This window comes from Plodia interpunctella, chromosome 3 (assembly GCF_027563975.2).
Source record: "Plodia interpunctella isolate USDA-ARS_2022_Savannah chromosome 3, ilPloInte3.2, whole genome shotgun sequence".
Taxonomy (NCBI): domain Eukaryota; kingdom Metazoa; phylum Arthropoda; class Insecta; order Lepidoptera; family Pyralidae; genus Plodia; species Plodia interpunctella.
In genome coordinates, this window is record NC_071296.1 from 153,283 (window position 1) to 158,813 (window position 5,531).

General features: G+C 39.0%; 1 long non-coding RNA gene across 2 annotated transcripts; it reads left to right on the top strand.

Moving 5' to 3' along the window:
- Window positions 1-3,268: 3,268 nt before the first annotated feature.
- On the top strand, window positions 3,269-5,299 carry LOC128683543 (uncharacterized). Of its 2 annotated transcripts, none has more exons than XR_008406302.2 (3): window positions 3,269-3,752; window positions 3,977-4,224; window positions 4,544-5,299. It is a non-coding gene; the product is annotated as an uncharacterized LOC128683543 (long non-coding RNA). The 2 variants fall into 2 exon arrangements; XR_008406301.2 differs by having other exon boundaries at window positions 3,292-3,752; window positions 3,977-4,096; window positions 4,544-5,283.
- Window positions 5,300-5,531: the final 232 nt, after the last annotated feature.

Below are 5,531 nucleotides of genomic sequence, written 5' to 3' on the forward strand. Positions count from 1 at the left end.
GCCGCGCGGAGGCTGCGAAGCCGCCATTTTTTACCTCGGTCTGTCGCGTATTCAAATCCAGCCGTTAACCGTTTTCATTACAAAATCGACGAACGAATAGCACGCTATTGTGACTAGATACACCAGTCCTTCTAGTCACACTAGCGCCACTTTGATATATATTTCGCCCGCGTGAATTTCATAGCAAAATCTCAGTAAATTTTCTATCGCGTACTCTGTAAGACTGGTAAACATATATGATTCAAATTCGCATTTTTTCTCATCTTTAGTTCAATTTTTTGTTTCCCGCTTCGTGTCTCGTCCCGCAAACTTGTCCAATCCCGCTTCCTGCTATGTGATATAAGTAGATATCCCGTACCGTAGCATATTGTGCCATCATGTTTTTTGCAATGTGTCCCGTCCTGTTTCCCATTACGTGTCTCCTTCCCATTTCCCGCTCCTACTCTCACTCCCGCTTTCTGCAACGCGTGCCGTCCCATTTTCCATGACGTTTTACGTCCCGGTTTTTTATTAACCACAAACGTAAATTAAACATTTTTTGTATTTACTATTACTGTTATTTACTACAAAAAGTAAGTGTGCCAATTTTCAGCTTTTTATCTTGAAAATTGTATTAACTCCCATACAATCTTTCACCTCCCTTATGAAACTTTTCAAGTTACTAACTTCAACGGTGTAGAACTTTCATATTTACAGATTTTCACCCCTTTCACCCCCTTCGGAGTAGAATTTCTAAAAATCCTCTCTTGGTGCTCACCTACACTACATGCCAAATTTCCTTCCCGCCCAGCAGTTTTTCGGGTGTATGTTGTCTATCAGTCAGTCAGTCACGGAGTATTATACTGATATATTGATACATACTGCGCCCATTATATCTATATCAGACTTTAATCGATAAAAACAATTTGTTTATATTCTGTTTACACCTTTCTACAAAATTTTTAAGTAAATCGGCTCCGTGGATTGTTATTTTAATTTTCCTACAGGATCCCCCCTCATTTTCCGGGATGAAATGTCTATAAAATGTTAACCCGGGATTCGGAGGCATTTTTTATTCATAATTAGTTTTTCAATTATCCTACAGAAACTTGAACATTTACCGGGATGAAATGTATCTAATTTTCCTACAGGACCCTTAACATTTTCCGGGATGAAATGTCTATAAGATGTTAACCCAGGATTCTGGGGTATTTTTGATTCACAATTAGTTTTTCAATTATCCTACGGGAACCTGACCATTTACCGGGATGAAATGTATTTAAGATGTTAACCCGGTAAATAAGGTACCTACATACCAAATATCAAGCAAATCGCTTCAGTAGATTTCGAGTGATGCGCGTTCAGACAGACAGACAGACAAAAAATTCCAAAACTATATTTTCGTCATCTATATCAGTAACTAAGTATATTCCATGAAGAATTAAAAAAATATATCCAATGAACAAATTTGGCCTTTTTTCAATTTTATTACATGTATTGATTGACTTGTTTCTCGCTGGACCGTGCCTCCGTTGGCACACATTAGGCGGCGCGGTGAAACCTGTCTTGTATTTATAAGCAGATTATATGGAAGTACCGTGGACCACAGATTATTATAAACAAGTCCTGCCGGTCGCAAGCGCCACTCCGCTTGTCAGTCAACCTTATCCAGATCAGGCAGCTCGCGCACTTCTTTCTCCTCAACATTTCTGCAACCAATCGACCAAAATTGACCAATTAGTTTTAACTTTATCCAAAGTTTTACGTAATTTGTGTTATAAGATTCATGAATGAAATAAAAAATTAAAACTAAATTAATTCGGTTAATTAAAGTTTTAACTTCTATTCGTATATATATGTACCTATATACAATACGATTGTACGTATTTCCAAAAATTGACATTTTTCGATAATAAAATGTCATTGTCATTCCATTGTCAAGTGCCTGGATTACGTTAGTTTTGTACGTGAACTGAAAACCAGGTGCAATTCTTCAATTCAAACTATGTACCATGCACTGCACTGCAATTATTATAATTACAATATATGAATTTACGCAGGTACAAGACGGTTGATGATTTGTGCAGATAAAATTGTGCATAACTAGTTTTTAGTCTGCAACAAGCGGCCGGCAACATTTTATACAAGTCGATCCAATTCGATGTTTCAGTTCAATTCAATTCAATTTCAATTCGGCAAGATTGCCGCAGCCGTCGCTGCAGCCTGTACCTCGGGGAGGCTCTGCCTGTCGCGTTATAAATAATCTCACACATTTTTATTCTCATTCCACCAACTATCCACTTGAATAGTCTCTGGATAGAATCTACCTCTAGATTGTAATGATGCTTACACAGGTTATTGTTTTTTAAACGCAGCAATAGCAGCCTAGCAAGTTTGGATGACGAAGGCAAATATCCAAAAAAAATATAATGACAGACAGTGAAAGCGTCCCGTTATTACCCTTTGCGTGCAGAACCCTAAAAGGCCAGACCACGTCAGACATCTTACGACCGAAACCTTCGTGCTGTATGTACACGCCTCTGAGAGTGTCGCCGCAGTCGCTGATGGCAGCGACCAGCGACCGGTTCCTGAGCCGCGCGGCGTACCGCGCTTTCTTAACACCTTATTTTGAAATAAATTGAGTGTCACAGGACTCATGCATTATTTGTTAAGGAAGCCCAGATTAGTACATTCACTTACGTTACAAGACACACGTATTATGCTAATCAAATAATAAGCATTTGTTTTCAGTCATCAGTTGAAAAATATATTTTTGGTGCTGCGTGTAGTATTACTTGTATTGCCCATTGTCCACCAAACTTATACTAATTACTACTTACATGTCAACTTGTTGTTTAAAAAGGTGAGGAAATAACTTAAAAGGTCAACGCATTCCAACAGAAATTAATTTGAGAGGTGACGAGCTCTTGACGTCACTGGTGTGGTGGACCAGTGCGTGTGTTGACACATTAATCAAATTAAAAATGGTGATGTGTGGCTCGCCGACTGCCTTCATTATTCCAGAATGTACCCGATATATTACCACACCGGTGTTACATTTACATACTAAAGTTATGAATTAAAATAATTAAGAGTCCAAAGTGGAAATGGAAATTAAATTCGAGAGTAAATTGATGATGAGAATCTACTTAACTTTATTATACCCCAAATAGCCCATATCAACCGTAGAAACCGGATAAAGACACTTATGTTTCCTGATAAATAATATTTTACAGCGTGAGATCTATCCAGACTACTTACTCCTAACGTGTCTATTCATTTGACTTTGAAAGTAAGTAAAAGTATTTGAACAGTTTACAGCTTTCAATTACAAAAAAAAAAAATGATGACAACTCACGAGGCTATAGTAAAAATGATTTTCTAATGGCAACCGTTACAATCCTGATGAATGGTCAGACATCACAGACCATTTCACCAAGGTTAAATGGTCTGTGTCAGACATCCTCTCTGTAGGATGGGTGGCTAGAGATGTATAAAATGAATGTGATTTCCCTCCCTTAGCGAGGATGAACGACGGTCTACAAATGAATGGTGGTCAGAAAAATTTATAAGCATCGTGATAAGGATAATGGTATATTTCGCGGGCTTGGCGCGGGGAGTGGCGGGGCGGCGGGCGGCGGTGTCATTTCACTAATTAACTCGTTGGGCGCGGCGGCACTCCATTACGCTGTTTATTGTGACAATTATTCCACCTGTCGGCCCCTAGACTTCCAATTAGTTCACCAAACTCCGAGCTGTTAGGATTTGACGCTGTAAGTATATGGGTCGATATCTTTTGACAAGAGTTAATCACAATATTCCGCCGAAGTCGCATACAGTGGGACATATAGGGTATGGTGTGTAACAAAATATATGATTAAAGTTTAGATCCTATTAACACATAGACAAGACGGTCATACGTTTCATGGGTTATTATTATTTTTAGATAGATTCTATACCATCATAAATTTTTACTAGTTCTTCTTGTATTTTGTAGGTATTTCACGTGAAACGTGCGTCGAATTGATAGTTTATTCAAAGACCAATAAATGTATATTTAACCAGCGAGGGTTACGGTGGAAGAGTTGTTTGAGAAGAGCTCAATGAAGGCAACAATGTAAGTCGTATTTGAGACCGCGTTAACTGCAATGCAAATTTACCAGCGGCGATAACCGCGTCGACCATAAGCGTCCGCGCACAACAGCGGCGGCAGCTGTTACTTTTCTTCCGGTTTCCGAAAGTATAGTAAGTTTTCTTCATATGCATAGTATACAGGAAACTTATGTATTTGAATGCTTGGTTACACAGATCAGATTTTTTACAGTACATTTTTCCAACTGTTGCTTCGTAATATGGTCAAACGAATACGTACTCCAAAGTCTTCAGAGAGTAGAAAAATACCTAAACATTTTGGAAGAAAAAAAGTACGTGTTTTCTTAATCCTGCTAGTTCTAGCTACATTTACTATTTACATTGCCCGTGTGTGGGATAATAATGTAAATCGTAGCCTTTAGACCTTTGGGTGATAGAGTAATAGATCAATATGTGATTTTTCCTCTTACAGGTTTGCCAAACTATATGTTTGGCAGTTTACTCGCCGGCGTGTGTGTGGAAGTCCTTCAGCTCTTGACGTACTGTGAACTCGAGCGCTCGTAATAAATGCGTGCGCTAAATAGTTTACTTATCAAGGCTCGGTGCACGCTGTTCGCGGCGGCCTGCCCGATATCTGCTCAAAAAAAATCTGTAAATAAAAAAACTCATGGATCCAAAAAAGCAATCTTTTTATAACTACCGTATCGACCAGTCCGTAATTTTGGTATCTACTTCGTCAATTTGTGGACACTTTCCGAAGTGGAGCGCTCGATATCGCGGGTGAGCGGGTGAGCGGAGCCACGTCAACAGCTCCTTGCTCCAATTGCCCGCAGCGCGGGTAACGAGCCTGCGGAGAAAAAGCTTCATGAATGTTGAGCTTTAACATATTTGGACGAAAGATATACTTAGAGAATCTTTGATTCGACAGTTTATTGACATTGATACCCAATTTCATTTAAGTTGTTACCTTATTGTCATTTCTAAGCTTCCCCCACGTGACGTCACGTATTGTGGAATGTTAGTGTACAGTTTTTCACCACGACGATTAATGCTAACAAAATTTGTAAACGAAATAAAGTTGTCATGTTCACGTGGTAACTGCATTTATTAATTAATGACGTAGACACAGTAAGGTACATTTCCGAAACAGTGCGACTTCTTTACTCTCCGTGGTCTGTGCCTGTTGTGGCGACAACGCGACCCAATTTGATCCCGCTGTGATACTCGGGCAGCATCTGAAAACAACATGTGTCACTTCACCCGGAGCCCAAATAGGGTTAAGTAGTACAGCGACAGATAAAACATTGATCTGGAGTGCGGGTTATCTGTAACTTTGGGTAGATATTTCGAGTTTATAGATAGCCTATATACTTCTAATGAATGATCTAATCATACACATAAACATTATTATGAAGATTTAAATTAGGTGCAGAGGTTTGTCCGTTTAAATAAAATAGAAA